Below are 18,055 nucleotides of genomic sequence, written 5' to 3'. Positions count from 1 at the left end.
CTACTTCCTAGCATTCACAGGAAACACACATGCGTTTCTCTGAAAGAGAAGCAGTCTGTTCCAACACTTCAATTCACTGTGCGAAGTGAATGGAATGTTACTTCACTTTCTAAATGCTGTCCTTTCCGAGAAAATCACGTTCCTTTGAAAATGCCTTAAGCTACTTACAAGCATTCACCAGAAACTCACATGTGTTTCTCTGAAAGAGAAGCAATCTGTTCCAACACTTCAATTCACTGTGCAAAGTGAATGGAGTGTTGCCTCACTTTCGAAATCCTGTCCTTTCAGAGAAAATCACTTTCCTTTGAAAGTGCCTTAAGCTAATTACAAGCATTCAACAGAAACTCACATGCATTTCTCTGAAAGAGAAGCAGTCTGTTCCAACACTTCAATTCACTGTGCAAAGTGAATGGAGTGTTGCTTCACTTTCTAAATTCTGTCCTTTCAGAGAAAATCACTTTCCTTTGATAGTGCCTTAAACTACTTTAAGCATTCTCAAAAAACTCACGTGCGTTTCTCTGAAAGAGAAGCTGTCTGTTCCAACACTTCAATTCACTGTGCAAAGTGAATGGAGTGTTACTTCACTTTCTAAATGCTGTCCTTTCAGAGAAAATCACTTTCCTTTGAAAGTGCCTTAAGCTACTTTCTAGCATTCACAGGAAACACACATGCGTTTCTCTGAAAGAGAAGCAGTCTGTTCCAACACTTCAATTCACTGTGCGAAGTGAATGGAGTGTTGCTTCACTTTCTAAATGCTGTCCTTTCAGAGAAAATCACTTTCCTTTGAAAGAGCCGTAAGCTACTTGCAAGCATTAGGAAGAAACTCACATGCGTTTCTCTGAAAGAGAAGCAGTCTGTTCCAACACTTCAATTCACTGTGCGAAGTGAATGGAGTGTTGCTTCACTTTCAAAATGCTGTCCTTTCAGAGAAAATCACTTTCCTTTGAAAGTGCCTTAAGCTATTTACAAGCATTCACCAGAAACTCACATGCGTTTCTCTGAAAGAGAAGCAGTCTGTTCCAACACTTCAATTCACTGTGCGAAGTGAATGGAGTGTTGCTTCACTTTCTAAATGCTGTCCTTTCAGAGAAAATCACTTTCCTTTGAAAGAGCCTTAAGCTACTTGCAAGCATTAGGAAGAAACTCACATGCGTTTCTCTGAAAGAGAAACAGTCTGTTTCAACACTTCAATTCACTGTGCGAAGTGAATGGAGTGTTGCTTCACTTTCAAAATGCTGTCCTTTCAGAGAAAATCACTTTCCTTTGAAAGTGCCTTAAGCTACTTACAAGCATTCACCAGAAACTCACATGCGTTTCTCTGAAAGAGAAGCAGTCTGTTCCAACAATTCAATTCACTGTGCGAAGTGAATGGAGTGTTGCTTCACTTTCTAAATGCTGTCCTTTCAGAGAAAATCACTTTCCTTTCAAAGTGCCTTAAACTACTTTCAAGCATTCTCAAAAAACTCGCGTGCGTTTCTCTGAAAGAGAAGCTGTCTGTTTCAACACTTCAATTCACTGTGCGAAGTGAATGGAGTGTTACTTCACTTTCTAAATGCTGTCCTTTCAGAGAAAATCACTTTCCTTTGAAAGTGCCTTAAGCTACTTTCTAGCATTCACAGGAAACACACATGCGTTTCTCTGAAAGAGAAGCAGTCTGTTCCAACACTTCAATTCACTGTGCGAAGTGAATGGAATGTTACTTCACTTTCTAAATGCTGTCCTTTCCGAGAAAATCACGTTCCTTTGAAAATGCCTTAAGATACTTACAAGCATTTAACAGAAACTCACATGTGTTTCTCTGAAAGAGAAGCAATCTGTTCCAACACTTCAATTCACTGTACATAGTGAAAGGAGTGTTGCTTCACTTTCTAAATGCTGTCCTTTCAGAGAAAATCACTTTCCTTTGAAAGTGCCTTAAGCAACTTGCAAGCATTCACAAGAAACACTAATGCGTTTCTTGAAAGAGAAGCACTCTGTTCCAACACTTCAATTCACTGCACGAAGGTAATGGAGTGTTGCTTCACTTTCTAAATGCTGTCCTTTCAGAGAAAATCACTTTCCTTTGAAAGTGCCTTAAGCTACTTACAAGCATTCACCAGAAATTCACATGCGTTTCTCTGAAAGAGAAGCAGTCTGTTCCAACACTTCAATTCACTGTGCGAAGTGAATGGAGTGTTGCTTCACTTTCTAAATGCTGTCCTTTCAGAGAAAATCACTTTCCTTTGAAAGAGCCTTAAGCTACTTGCAAGCATTAGGAAGAAACTCACACGCGTTTCTCTGAAAGAGAAGCAGTCTGTTCCAACACTTCAATTCACTGTGCGAAGTGAATGGAGTGTTGCTTCACTTTCAAAATGCTGTCCTTTCAGAGAAAATCACTTTCCTTTGAAAGTGCCTTAAGCTACTTACAAGCATTCACCAGAAACTCACATGCGTTTCTCTGAAAGAGAAGCAGTCTGTTCCAACACTTCAATTCACTGTGCGAAGTGAATGGAGTGTTGCTTCACTTTCTAAATGCTGTCCTTTCAGAGAAAATCACTTTCCTTTGAAAGAGCCTTAAGCTACTTGCAAGCATTAGGAAGAAACTCACATGCGTTTCTCTGAAAGAGAAACAGTCTGTTTCAACACTTCAATTCACTGTGCGAAGTGAATGGAGTGTTGCTTCACTTTCAAAATGCTGTCCTTTCAGAGAAAATCACTTTCCTTTGAAAGTGCCTTAAGCTACTTACAAGCATTCACCAGAAACTCACATGCGTTTCTCTGAAAGAGAAGCAGTCTGTTCCAACACTTCAATTCACTGTGCGAAGTGAATGGAGTGTTGCTTCACTTTCTAAATGCGGTCCTTTCAGAGAAAATCACTTTCCTTTGAAAGAGCCTTAAGGTACTTGCAAGCATTAGGAAGAAACTCACATGCGTTTCTCTGAAAGAGAAGCAGTCTGTTCCAACACTTCAATTCACTGTGTGAAGTGAATGGAGTGTTGCCTCACTTTGTAAATGCTGTCCTTTCAGAGAAAATCACTTTCCATTGAAAATGCCTTAAACTACTTTCAAGCATTCAAAAAAACTCACATGCGTTTCTCTGAAAGAGAAGCAGTCTGTTCCAACACTTCAATTCACTGTGCAAAGTGAATGGAGTGTTTCCTCACTTTCGAAATGCTGTCCTTCAGAGAAAATCACTTTCCTTTGAAAGTGCCTTAAGCTACTTACAAGCATTCAACAGAAACTCACATGCATTTCTCTGAAAGAGAAGCAGTCTGTTCCAACACTTCAATTCACTGTGCGAAGTGAATGGAGTGTTGCTTCACTTTCTAAATTCTGTTTTTTCTGAGAAAATCACTTTCCATTGAAAGTGCCTTAAACTACTTTCAAGCATTCACCAGAAACTCACATGCGTTTCTCTGAAAGAGAAGCAGTCTGTTCCAACACTTCAATTCACTGTGCGAAGTGAATGGAGTGTTGCTTCACTTTCTAAATGCTGTCCTTTCAGAGAAAATCACTTTCCTTTGAAAGTGCCTTAAGCTACTTGCAAGCATTAAAAAGAAAATCACATGCGTTTCTCTGAAAGAGAAGCAGTCTGTTTCAACACTTCTATTCACTGTGCGAAGTGAATGGAGTGTTGCTTCACTTTCAAAATGCTGTCCTTTCAGAGAAAATCACTTTACTTTGAAAGTGCCTTAAGCTACTTACAAGCATTCACCAGAAACTCACATGCGTTTCTCTGAAAGAGAAGCAGTCTGTTCCAACACTTCAATTCGCTGTGCGAAGTGAATGGAGTGTTGCTTCACTTTCTAAATGCTGTCCTTTCAGAGAAAATCACTTTCCTTTGAAAGAGCCTTAAGCTACTTGCAAGCATTAGGAAGAAACTCACATGCGTTTCTCTGAAAGAGAAGCAGTCTGTCCAACACTTCAATTCACTGTGTGAAGTGAATGGAGTGTTGCCTCACTTTCTAAATGCTGTCCTTTCAGAGAAAATCACTTTCCTTTGAAAGTGCCTTAAGCTACTTACAAGCATTCACCAGAAACTCACATGCGTTTCTCTGAAAGAGAAGCAGTCTGTTCCAACACTTCAATGCACTGTGCGAAGTGAATGGAGTGTTGCTTCACTTTCTAAATGCTGTCCTTTCAGAGAAAATCACTTTCCTTTGAAAGAGCCTTAAGCTACTTGCAAGCATTAGGAAGAAACTCACATGCGTTTCTCTGAAAGAGAAACAGTCTGTTTCAACACTTCAATTCACTGTGCGAAGTGAATGGAGTGTTGCTTCACTTTCAAAATGCTGTCCTTTCAGAGAAAATCACTTTCCTTTGAAAGTGCCTTAAGCTACTTACAAGCATTCACCAGAAAATCACATGCGTTTCTCTGAAAGAGAAGCAGTCTGTTCCAACACTTCAATTCACTGTGCGAAGTGAATGGAGTGTTGCTTCACTTTCTAAATGCGGTCCTTTCAGAGAAAATCACTTTCCTTTGAAAGAGCCTTAAGCTACTTGCAAGCATTAGGAAGAAACTCACATGCGTTTCTCTGATAGAGAAGCAGTCTGTTCCAACACTTCAATTCACTGTGTGAAGTGAATGGATTGTTGCCTCACTTTGTAAATGGTGTCCTTTCAGAGAAAATCACTTTCCATTGAAAATGCCTTAAACTACTTTCAAGCATTCAAAAAAACTCACATGCGTTTCTCTGAAAGAGAAGCAGTCTGTTCCAACACTTCAATTCACTGTGCAAAGTGAATGGAGTGTTTCCTCACTTTCGAAATGCTGTCCTTCAGAGAAAATCACTTTCCTTTGAAAGTGCCTTAAGCTACTTACAAGCATTCAACAGAAACTCACATGCATTTCTCTGAAAGAGAAGCAGTCTGTTCCAACACTTCAATTCACTGTGCGAAGTGAATGGAGTGTTGCTTCACTTTCTAAATTCTGTTTTTTCTGAGAAAATCACTTTCCATTGAAAGTGCCTTAAACTACTTTCAAGCATTCACCAGAAACTCACATGCGTTTCTCTGAAAGAGAAGCAATCTGTTCCAACACTTCAATTCACTGTGCGAAGTTAATGGAGTGTTGCTTCACTTTCTAAATGCTGTCCTTTCAGAGAAAATCCCTTTCCTTTGAATGTGCCTTAAGCTACTTACAAGCATTCAACAGAAACTCACATGCATTTCTCTGAAAGAGAAGCAATCAGTTCCAACACTTCAATTCTCTGTGTGAAGTGAATGGAGTGTTGCTTCACTTTCTAAATGCTGTCCTTTCAGAGAAAATCACTTTCTTTGAAAGAGCCTTTAGCTACTTGCAAGCATTAGGAAGAAACTCACATGCATTTCTCTGAAAGAGAAACAGTCTGTTTCAACACTTCAATTCACTGTGCGAAGTGAATGGAGTGTAGCTTCACTTTCAAAATGCTGTCCTTTCAGAGAAAATCACTTTCCTTTGAAAGTGCCTTAAGCTACTTACAAGCATTCACCAGAAACTCACATGCGTTTCTCTGAAAGAGAAGCAGTCTGTTCCAACACTTCAATTCACTGTGCGAAGTGAATGGAATGTTGCTTCACTTTCTAAATGCTGTCCTTTCAGAGAAAATCACTTTCCTTTGAAAGAGCCTTAAGCTACTTGCAAGGATTAGGAAGAAACTCACATGCGTTTCTCTGAAAGAGAAGCAGTCTGTTCCAACACTTCAATTCACTGTGTGAAGTGAATGGAGTGTTGCCTCACTTTCTAAATGCTGTCCTTTCAGAGAAAATCACTTTCCATTGAAAATGCCTTAAACTACTTTCAAGCATTCAAAAAAACTCACATGCATTTCTCTGAAAGAGAAGCAGTCTGTTCCAACACTTCAATTCACTGTGCAAAGTGAATGGAGTGTTGCCTCACTTTCGAAATGCTGTCCTTCAGAGAAAATCACTTTCCTTTGAAAGTGCCTTAAGCTACTTACAAGCATTCACCAGAAACTCACATGCGCTTCTCTGAAAGAGAAGCAGTCTGTTCCAACACTTCAATTCGCTGTGCGAAGTGAATGGAGTGTTGCTTCACTTTCTAAATGCTGTCCTTTCAGAGAAAATCACTTTCCTTTGAAAGAGCCTTAAGCTACTTGCAAGCATTAGGAAGAAACTCACATGCGTTTCTCTGAAAGAGAAGCAGTCTGTCCAACACTTCAATTCACTGTGTGAAGTGAATGGAGTGTTGCCTCACTTTCTAAATGCTGTCCTTTCAGAGAAAATCACTTTCCTTTGAAAGTGCCTTAAGCTACTTACAAGCATTCACCAGAAACTCACATGCGTTTCTCTGAAAGAGAAGCAGTCTGTTCCAACACTTCAATTCACTGTGCGAAGTGAATGGAGTGTTGCTTCACTTTCTAAATGCTGTCCTTTCAGAGAAAATCACTTTCCTTTGAAAGAGCCTTAAGCTACTTGCAAGCATTAGGAAAAAACTCACATGCGTTTCTCTGAAAGAGAAACAGTCTGTTTCAACACTTCAATTCACTGTGCGAAGTGAATGGAGTGTTGCTTCACTTTCAAAATGCTGTCCTTTCAGAGAAAATCACTTTCCTTTGAAAGTGCCTTAAGCTACTTACAAGCATTCACCAGAAACTCACATGCGTTTCTCTGAAAGAGAAGCAGTCTGTTCCAACACTTCAATTCACTGTGCGAAGTGAATGGAGTGTTGCTTCACTTTCTAAATGCGGTCCTTTCAGAGAAAATCACTTTCCTTTGAAAGAGCCTTAAGCTACTTGCAAGCATTAGGAAGAAACTCACATGCGTTTCTCTGAAAGAGAAGCAGTCTGTTCCAACACTTCAATTCACTGTGTGAAGTGAATGGAGTGTTGCCTCACTTTGTAAATGCTGTCCTTTCAGAGAAAATCACTTTCCATTGAAAATGCCTTAAACTACTTTCAAGCATTCAAAAAAACTCACATGCGTTTCTCTGAAAGAGAAGCAGTCTGTTCCAACACTTCAATTCACTGTGCAAAGTGAATGGAGTGTTTCCTCACTTTCGAAATGCTGTCCTTCAGAGAAAATCACTTTCCTTTGAAAGTGCCTTAAGCTACTTACAAGCATTCAACAGAAACTCACATGCATTTCTCTGAAAGAGAAGCAGTCTGTTCCAACACTTCAATTCACTGTGCGAAGTGAATGGAGTGTTGCTTCACTTTCTAAATTCTGTTTTTTCTGAGAAAATCACTTTCCATTGAAAGTGCCTTAAACTACTTTCAAGCATTCACCAGAAACTCACATGCGTTTCTCTGAAAGAGAAGCAGTCTGTTCCAACACTTCAATTCACTGTGCGAAGTGAATGGAGTGTTGCTTCACTTTCTAAATGCTGTCCTTTCAGAGAAAATCCCTTTCCTTTGAATGTGCCTTAAGCTACTTACAAGCATTCAACAGAAACTCACATGCATTTCTCTGAAAGAGAAGCAATCAGTTCCAACACTTCAATTCTCTGTGTGAAGTGAATGGAGTGTTGCTTCACTTTCTAAATGCTGTCCTTTCAGAGAAAATCACTTTCTTTGAAAGAGCCTTTAGCTACTTGCAAGCATTAGGAAGAAACTCACATGCATTTCTCTGAAAGAGAAACAGTCTGTTTCAACACTTCAATTCACTGTGCGAAGTGAATGGAGTGTTGCTTCACTTTCAAAATGCTGTCCTTTCAGAGAAAATCACTTTCCTTTGAAAGTGCCTTAAGCTACTTACAAGCATTCACCAGAAACTCACATGCGTTTCTCTGAAAGAGAAGCAGTCTGTTCCAACACTTCAATTCACTGTGCGAAGTGAATGGAGTGTTGCTTCACTTTCTAAATGCTGTCCTTTCAGAGAAAATCACTTTCCTTTGAAAGAGCCTTAAGCTACTTGCAAGGATTAGGAAGAAACTCACATGCGTTTCTCTGAAAGAGAAGCAGTCTGTTCCAACACTTCAATTCACTGTGTGAAGTGAATGGAGTGTTGCCTCACTTTCTAAATGCTGTCCTTTCAGAGAAAATCACTTTCCATTGAAAATGCCTTAAACTACTTTCAAGCATTCAAAAAAACTCACATGCATTTCTCTGAAAGAGAAGCAGTCTGTTCCAACACTTCAATTCACTGTGCAAAGTGAATGGAGTGTTGCCTCACTTTCGAAATGCTGTCCTTCAGAGAAAATCACTTTCCTTTGAAAGTGCCTTAAGCTACTTACAAGCATTCAACAGAAACTCACATGCATTTCTCTAAAAGAGAAGCAGTCTGTTCCAGCACTTCAATTCACTGTGCGAAGTGAATGGAGTGTTGCTTCACTTTCTAAATTCTGTTTTTTCTGAGAAAATCACTTTCCATTGAAAGTGCCTTAAACTACTTTCAAGCATTCACCAGAAACTCACATGCGTTTCTCTGAAAGAGAAGCAGTCTGTTCCAACACATCAATTCACTGTGCGAAGTGAATGGAGTGTTGCTTCACTTTCTAAATGCTGTCCTTTCCGAGAAAATCACTTTCCTTTGAAAGAGCCTTAAGCTACTTGCAAGCATTAGGAAGAAAATCACATGCGTTTCTCTGAAAGAGAAGCAGTCTGTTCCAACACTTCAATTCACTGTGCGAAGTGAATGGAGTGTTGCCTCACTTTCTAAATGCTGTCCTTTCAGAGAAAATCACTTTCCATTGAAAGTGCCTTAAGCTACTTTCAAGCATTCACAAAAAACTCACATGCGTTTCTCTGAAAGAGAAGAAGTCTGTTCCAACACTTCAATTCACTGTGCGAAGTGAATGGAGTGTTGCTTCACTTTCTAAATGCTGTCCTTTCAGAGAAAATCCCTTTCCTGTGAATGTGCCTTAAGCTACTTACAAGCATTCAACAGAAACTCACATGCATTTCTCTGAAAGAGAAGCAATCTGTTCCAACACTTCGATTCTCTGTGTGAAGTGAATGGAGTGTTGCTTCACTTTCTAAATGCTGTCCTTTCAGAGAAAATCACTTTCCTTTGAAAGTGCCTTAAGCTACTTGAAAGCATTCACAAGAAACACTAATGCGATTCTATTAAAGAGAAGCAGTCTGTTCCAACACTTCAATTCATTGCTCGAAGGGAATGGAGTGTTGCTTTACTTTCTAAATGCTGTCCTTTCAGAGAAAATCACTTTCCTTTGAAAGAACCTTGAGCTACTTACAAGCATTCAACAGAAACTCACATGCATTTCTCTGAAACAGAAACAGTCTGTACCAACACTTCAATTCACTGTGCGAAGTGAATGGAATGTTACTTCACTTTCTAAATGCTGTCCTTTCAGAGAAAATCACTTTCCTTTGAAAGTGCCTTAAGCTACTTCCTAGCATTCACAGGAAACACACATGCGTTTCTCTGAAAGAGAAGCAGTCTGTTCCAACACTTCAATTCACTGTGCGAAATGAATGGAATGTTACTTCACTTTCTAAATGCTGTCCTTTCCGAGAAAATCACATTCCTTTGAAAATGCCTTAAGCTACTTACAAGCATTCACCAGAAACTCACATGTGTTTCTCTGAAAGTGAAGCAATATGTTCCAACACTTCAATTCACTGTGCAAAGTGAATGGAGTGTTGCCTCACTTTCGAAATGCTGTCCTTTCAGAGAAAATCACTTTCCTTTGAAAGTGCCATAAGATACTTGCAAGCATTAGGAAGAAACTCACATGCGTTTCTCTGAAAGAGAAGCAGTCTGTTCCAACACTTCAATTCACTGTGCGAAGTGAATGGAGTGTTGCTTCACTTTCTAAATGCTGTCCTTTCAGAGAAAATCACTTTCCTTTGAAAGTGCCTTAAGCTAATTACAAGCATTCAACAGAAACTCACATGCATTTCTCTGAAAGAGAAGCAGTCTGTTCCAACACTTCAATTCACTGTGCGAAGTGAATGGAATGTTACTTCACTTTCTAAATGCTGTCCTTTCCGAGAAAATCACGTTCCTTTGAAAATGCCTTAAGATACATACAAGCATTTAACAGAAACTCACATGTGTTTCTCTGAAAGAGAAGCAATCTGTTCCAACACTTCAATTCACTGTACAAAGTGAAAGGAGTGTTGCTTCACTTTCTAAATGCTGTCCTTTCAGAGAAAATCACTTTCCTTTGAAAGTGCCTTAAGCAACTTGCAAGCATTCACAAGAAACACTAATGCGTTTCTATGAAAGAGAAGCACTCTATTCCAACACTTCAATTCACTGCACGAAGGGATTGGAGTGTTGCTTCACTTTCTAAATGCTGTCCTTTCAGAGAAAATCACTTTCCTTTGAAAGTGCCTTAAGCTACTTACAAGCATTCACCAGAAACTCACATGCGTTTCTCTGAAAGAGAAGCAGTCTGTTCCAACACTTCAATTCACTGTGCGAAGTGAATGGAGTGTTGCTTCACTTTCTAAATGCTGTCCTTTCAGAGAAAATCACTTTCCTTTGAAAGAGCCTTAAGCTACTTGCAAGCATTAGGAAGAAACTCACATGCGTTTCTCTGAAAGAGAAGCAGTCTGTTCCAACACTTCAATTCACTGTGCGAAGTGAATGGAGTGTTGCCTCACTTTTTAAATGCTGTCCTTTCAGAGAAAATCACTTTCCATTGAAAGTGCCTTAAGCTACTTTCAAGCATTCACAAAAAACTCACATGCGTTTCTCTGAAAGAGAAGCAGTCTGTTCCAACACTTCAATTCATTGTGCGAAGTGAATGGAGTGTTGCTTCACTTTCTAAATGCTGTCCTTTCAGAGAAAATCCCTTTCCTTTGAATGTGCCTTAAGCTACTTACAAGCATTCAACAGAAACTCACATGCATTTCTCTGAAAGAGAAGCAATCTGTTCCAACACTTCAATTCTCTGTGTGAAGTGAATGGAGTGTTGCTTCACTTTCTAAATGCTGTCCTTTCAGAGAAAATCACTTTCCTTTGAAAGTGCCTTAAGCTACTTGAAAGCATTCACAAGAAACACTAATGCGTTTCTATTAAAGAGAAGCAGTCTGTTCCAACACTTCAATTCATTGCTCGAAGGGAATGGAGTGTTGCTTTACTTTCTAAATGCTGTCTTTTCAGAGAAAATCACTTTCCTTTGAAAGAACCTTGAGCTACTTACAAGCATTCAACAGAAACTCACATGCATTTCTCTGAAACAGAAGCAGTCTGTACCAACACTTCAATTCACTGTGCGAAGTGAATGGAATGTTACTTCACTTTCTAAATGCTGTCCTTTCAGAGAAAATCACTTTCCTTTGAAAGTGCCTTAAGCTACTTCCTAGCATTCACAGGAAACACACATGCGTTTCTCTGAAGGAGAAGCAGTCTGTTCCAACACTTCAATTCACTGTGCGAAATGAATGGAATGTTACTTCACTTTCTAAATGCTGTCCTTTCCGAGAAAATCACATTCCTTTGAAAATGCCTTAAGCTACTTACAAGCATTCACCAGAAACTCACATGTGTTTCTCTGAAAGAGAAGCAATATGTTCCAACACTTCAATTCACTGTGCAAAGTAAATGGAGTGTTGCCTCACTTTCGAAATGCTGTCCTTTCAGAGAAAATCACTTTCCTTTGAAAGTGCCATAAGATACTTGCAAGCATTAGGAAGAAACTCACATGTGTTTCTCTGAAAGAGAAGCAGTCTGTTCCAACACTTCAATTCACTGTGCGAAGTGAATGGAGTGTTGCTTCACTTTCTAAATGCTGTCCTTTCAGAGAAAATCACTTTCCTTTGAAAGTGCCTTAAGCTAATTACAAGCATTCAACAGAAACTCACATGCATTTCTCTGAAAGAGAAGCAGTCTGTTCCAACACTTCAATTCACTGTGCAAAGTGAATGGAGTGTTGCTTCACTTTCTAAATTCTGTCCTTTCAGAGAAAATCACTTTCCTTTGAAAGTGCCTTAAACTACTTTCAAGCATTCTCAAAAAACTCACGTGCGTTTCTCTGAAAGAGAAGCTGTCTGTTCCAACACTTCACTTCACTGTGCGAAGTGAATGGAGTGTTGCTTCACTTTCTAAATGCTGTCCTTTCAGAGAAAATCACTTTCCTTTGAAAGTGCCTTAAGCTACTTTCTAGCATTCACAGGAAACACACATGCGTTTCTCTGAAAGAGAAGCAGTCTGTTCCAACACTTCAATTCACTGTGCGAAGTGAATGGAATGTTACTTCACTTTCTAAATGCTGTCCTTTCCGAGAAAATCACGTTCCTTTGAAAATGCCTTAAGATACTTACAAGCATTTAACAGAAACTCACATGTGTTTCTCTGAAAGAGAAGCAATCTGTTCCAACACTTCAATTCACTGTACAAAGTGAAAGGAGTGTTGCTTCACTTTCTAAATGCTGTCCTTTCAGAGAAAATCACTTTCCATTGAAAGTGCCTTAAGCTACTTTCAAGCATTCACAAAAAACTCACATGCGTTTCTCTGAAAGAGAAGCAGTCTGTTCCAACACTTCAATTCACTGTGCGAAGTGAATGGAGTGTTGCTTCACTTTCTAAATGCTGTCCTTTCAGAGAAAATCCCTTTCCTGTGAATGTGCCTTAAGCTACTTACAAGCATTCAACAGAAACTCACATGCATTTCTCTGAAAGAGAAGCAATCTGTTCCAACACTTCGATTCTCTGTGTGAAGTGAATGGAGTGTTGCTTCACTTTCTAAATGCTGTCCTTTCAGAGAAAATTACTTTCCTTTGAAAGTGCCTTAAGCTACTTGAAAGCATTCACAAGAAACACTAATGCGTTTCTATTAAAGAGAAGAAGTCTGTTCCAACACTTCAATTCATTGCTCGAAGGGAATGGAGTGTTGCTTTACTTTCTAAATGCTGTCCTTTCAGAGAAAATCACTTTCCTTTGAAAGAACCTTGAGCTACTTACAAGCATTCAACAGAAACTCACATGCATTTCTCTGAAACAGAAACAGTCTGTACCAACACTTCAATTCACTGTGCGAAGTGAATGGAATGTTACTTCACTTTCTAAATGCTGTCCTTTCAGAGAAAATCACTTTCCTTTGAAAATGCCTTAAGCTACTTACAAGCATTCACCAGAAACTCACATGTGTTTCTCTGAAAGAGAAGCAATATGTTCCAACACTTCAATTCACTGTGCAAAGTGAATGGAGTGTTGCCTCACTTTCGAAATGCTGTCCTTTCAGAGAAAATCACTTTCCTTTGAAAGTGCCATAAGATACTTGCAAGCATTAGGAAGAAACTCACATGCGTTTCTCTGAAAGAGAAGCAGTCTGTTCCAACACTTCAATTCACTGTGCGAAGTGAATGGAGTGTTGCTTCACTTTCTAAATGCTGTCCTTTCAGAGAAAATCACTTTCCTTTGAAAGTGCCTTAAGCTAATTACAAGCATTCAACAGAAACTCACATGCATTTCTCTGAAAGAGAAGCAGTCTGTTCCAACACTTCAATTCACTGTGCAAAGTGAATGGAGTGTTGCTTCACTTTCTAAATTCTGTCCTTTCAGAGAAAATCACTTTCCTTTGAAAGTGCCTTAAACTACTTTCAAGCATTCTCAAAAAACTCACGTGCGTTTCTCTGAAAGAGAAGCTGTCTGTTCCAACACTTCAATTCACTGTGCGAAGTGAATGGAGTGTTGCTTCACTTTCTAAATGCTGTCCTTTCAGAGAAAATCACTTTCCTTTGAAAGTGCCTTAAGCTACTTTCTAGCATTCACAGGAAACACACATGCGTTTCTCTGAAAGAGAAGCAGTCTGTTCCAACACTTCAATTCACTGTGCGAAGTGAATGGAATGTTACTTCACTTTCTAAATGCTGTCCTTTCCGAGAAAATCACGTTCCTTTGAAAATGCCTTAAGATACTTACAAGCATTTAACAGAAACTCACATGTGTTTCTCTGAAAGAGAAGCAATCTGTTCCAACACTTCAATTCACTGTACAAAGTGAAAGGAGTGTTGCTTCACTTTCTAAATGCTGTCCTTTCAGAGAAAATCACTTTCCTTTGAAAGTGCCTTAAGCAACTTGCAAGCATTCACAAGAAACACTAATGCGTTTCTATGAAAGAGAAGCACTCTATTCCAACACTTCAATTCACTGCACGAAGGGATTGGAGTGTTGCTTCACTTTCTAAATGCTGTCCTTTCAGAGAAAATCACTTTCCTTTGAAAGTGCCTTAAGCTACTTACAAGCATTCACCAGAAACTCACATGCGTTTCTCTGAAAGAGAAGCAGTCTGTTCCAACACTTCAATTCACTGTGCGAAGTGAATGGAGTGTTGCTTCACTTTCTAAATGCTGTCCTTTCAGAGAAAATCACTTTCCTTTGAAAGAGCCTTAAGCTACTTGCAAGCATTAGGAAGAAATTCACATGCGTTTCTCTGAAAGAGAAGCAGTCTGTTCCAACACTTCAATTCACTGTGCGAAGTGAATGGAGTGTTGCCTCACTTTCTAAATGCTGTCCTTTCAGAGAAAATCACTTTCCATTGAAAGTGCCTTAAGCTACTTTCAAGCATTCACAAAAAACTCACATGCGTTTCTCTGAAAGAGAAGCAGTCTGTTCCAACACTTCAATTCAATGTGCGAAGTGAATGGAGTGTTGCTTCTCTTTCTAAATGCTGTCCTTTCAGAGAAAATCCCTTTCCTTTGAATGTGCCTTAAGCTACTTACAAGCATTCAACAGAAACTCACATGCATTTCTCTGAAAGAGAAGCAATCTGTTCCAACACTTCAATTCTCTGTGTGAAGTGAATGGAGTGTTGCTTCACTTTCTAAATGCTGTCCTTTCAGAGAAAATCACTTTCCTTTGAAAGTGCCTTAAGCTACTTGAAAGCATTCACAAGAAACACTAATGCGTTTCTATTAAAGAGAAGCAGTCTGTTCCAACACTTCAATTCATTGCTCGAAGGGAATGGAGTGTTGCTTTACTTTCTAAATGCTGTCCTTTCAGAGAAAATCACTTTCCTTTGAAAGAACCTTGAGCTACTTACAAGCATTCAACAGAAACTCACATGCATTTCTCTGAAACAGAAGCAGTCTGTACCAACACTTCAATTCACTGTGCGAAGTGAATGGAATGTTACTTCACTTTCTAAATGCTGTCCTTTCAGAGAAAATCACTTTCCTTTGATAGTGCCTTAAGCTACATCCTAGCATTCACAGGAAACACACATGCGTTTCTCTGAAAGAGAAGCAGTCTGTTCCAACACTTCAATTCACTGTGCGAAATGAATGGAATGTTACTTCACTTTCTAAATGCTGTCCTTTCCGAGAAAATCACATTCCTTTGAAAATGCCTTAAGCTACTTACAAGCATTCACCAGAAACTCACATGTGTTTCTCTGAAAGAGAAGCAATATGTTCCAACACTTCAATTCACTGTGCAAAGTAAATGGAGTGTTGCCTCACTTTCGAAATGCTGTCCTTTCAGAGAAAATCACTTTCCTTTGAAAGTGCCATAAGATACTTGCAAGCATTAGGAAGAAACTCACATGCGTTTCTCTGAAAGAGAAGCAGTCTGTTCCAACACTTCAATTCACTGTGCGAAGTGAATGGAGTGTTGCTTCACTTTCTAAATGCTGTCCTTTCAGAGAAAATCACTTTCCTTTGAAAGTGCCTTAAGCTAATTACAAGCATTCAACAGAAACTCACATGCATTTCTCTGAAAGAGAAGCAGTATGTTCCAACACTTCAATTCACTGTGCAAAGTGAATGGAGTGTTGCTTCACTTTCTAAATGCTGTCATTTCAGAGAAAATCACTTTCCTTTGAAAGTGCCTTAAGCTACTTTCAAGCATTCTCAAAAAACTCACGTGCGTTTCTCTGAAAGAGAAGCTGTCTGTTCCAACACTTCAATTCACTGTGCGAAGTGAATGGAGTGTTGCTTCACTTTCTAAATGCTGTCCTTTCAGAGAAAATCACTTTCCTTTGAAAGTGCCTTAAGCTACTTTCTAGCATTCACAGGAAACACACATGCGTTTCTCTGAAAGAGAAGCAGTCTGTTCCAACACTTCAATTCACTGTGCGAAGTGAATGGAATGTTACTTCACTTTCTAAATGCTGTCCTTTCCGAGAAAATCACGTTCCTTTGAAAATGCCTTAAGATACTTACAAGCATTTAACAGAAACTCACATGTGTTTCTCTGAAAGAGAAGCAATCTGTTCCAACACTTCAATTCACTGTACAAAGTGAAAGGAGTGTTGCTTCACTTTCTAAATGCTGTCCTTTCAGAGAAAATCACTTTCCTTTGAAAGTGCCTTAAGCAAATTGCAAGCATTCACAAGAAACACTAATGCGTTTCTATGAAAGAGAAGCACTCTATTCCAACACTTCAATTCACTGCACGAAGGGATTGGAGTGTTGCTTCACTTTCTAAATGCTGTCCTTTCAGAGAAAATCACTTTCCTTTGAAAGTGCCTTAAGCTACTTGCAAGCATTAGGAAGAAACTCACATGCGTTTCTCTGAAAGAGAAGCAGTCTGTTCCAACACTTCAATTCACTGTGTGAAGTGAATGGAGTGTTGCCTCACTTTCTAAATGCTGTCCTTTCAGAGAAAATCACTTTCCATTGAAAATGCCTTAAACTACTTTCAAGCATTCAAAAAAACTCACATGCGTTTCTCTGAAAGAGAAGCAGTCTGTTCCAACATTTCAATTCACTGTGCAAAGTGAATGGAGTGTTGCCTCACTTTCGAAATGCTGTCCTTCAGAGAAAATCACTTTCCTTTGAAAGTGCCTTAAGCTACTTACAAGCATTCAACAGAAACTCACATGCATTTCTCTGAAAGAGAAGCAGTCTGTTCCAACACTTCAATTCACTGTGCGAAGTGAATGGAGTGTTGCTTCACTTTCTAAATTCTGTTTTTTCTGAGAAAATCACTTTCCATTGAAAGTGCCTTAAACTACTTTCAAGCATTCATCAGAAACTCACATGCGTTTCTCTGAAAGAGAAGCAGTCTGTTCCAACACTTCAATTCACTGTGCGAAGTGAATGGAGTGTTGCTTCACTTTCTAAATGCTGTCCTTTTCAGAGAAAATCACTTTCCTTTGAAAGTGCCTTAAGCTACTTGCAAGCATTAGGAAGAAACTCACATGCGTTCCTCTGAAAGAGAAGCAGTCTGTTCCAACACTTCAATTCACTGTGCGAAGTGAATGGAGTGTGGCCTCACTTTCTAAATGCTGTCCTTTCAGAGAAAATCACTTTCCATTGAAAGTGCCTTAAACTACTTTCAAGCATTCACAAAAAACTCACATGCGTTTCTCTGAAAGAGAAGCAGTCTGTTCCAACACTTCAATTCACTGTGCGAAGTGAATGGAGTGTTGCTTCACTTTCTAAATGCTGTCCTTTCAGAGAAAATCCCTTTCCTTTGAATGTGCCTTAAGCTACTTACAAGCATTCAACAGAAACTCACATGCATTTCTCTGAAAGAGAAGCAATCTGTTCCAACACTTCAATTCTCTGTGTGAAGTGAATGGAGTGTTGCTTCACTTTCTAAATGCTGTCCTTTCAGAGAAAATCACTTTCCTTTGAAAGTGCCTTAAGCTAGTTTAAAGCATTCACAAGAAACACTAATGCGTTTCTATGAAAGAGAAGCAGTCTGTTCCAACACTTCAATTCACTGTGCGAAGTGAATGGAGTGTTGCTTCACTTTCTAAATGCTGTCCTTTCAGAGAAAATCACTTTCCTTTGATAGTGCCTTAAACTACTTTAAGCATTCTCAAAAAACTCACGTGCGTTTCTCTGAAAGAGAAGCTGTCTGTTCCAACACTTCAATTCACTGTGCAAAGTGAATGGAGTGTTACTTCACTTTCTAAATGCTGTCCTTTCAGAGAAAATCACTTTCCTTTGAAAGTGCCTTAAGCTACTTTCTAGCATTCACAGGAAACACACATGCGTTTCTCTGAAAGAGAAGCAGTCTGTTCCAACACTTCAATTCACTGTGCGAAGTGAATGGAATGTTACTTCACTTTCTAAATGCTGTCCTTTCCGAGAAAATCACGTTCCTTTGAAAATGCCTTAAGCTACTTACAAGCATTTAACAGAAACTCACATGTGTTTCTCTGAAAGAGAAGCAATCTGTTCCAACACTTCAATTCACTGTACAAAGTGAAAGGAGTGTTGCTTCACTTTCTAAATGCTGTCCTTTCAGAGAAAATCACATTCCTTTGAAAGTG

This window comes from Myodes glareolus, chromosome 11, assembly GCF_982192425.1.
Source record: "Myodes glareolus chromosome 11, mMyoGla1.1, whole genome shotgun sequence".
Taxonomy (NCBI): domain Eukaryota; kingdom Metazoa; phylum Chordata; class Mammalia; order Rodentia; family Cricetidae; genus Myodes; species Myodes glareolus.
This window is presented reverse-complemented; position numbering follows the sequence as displayed.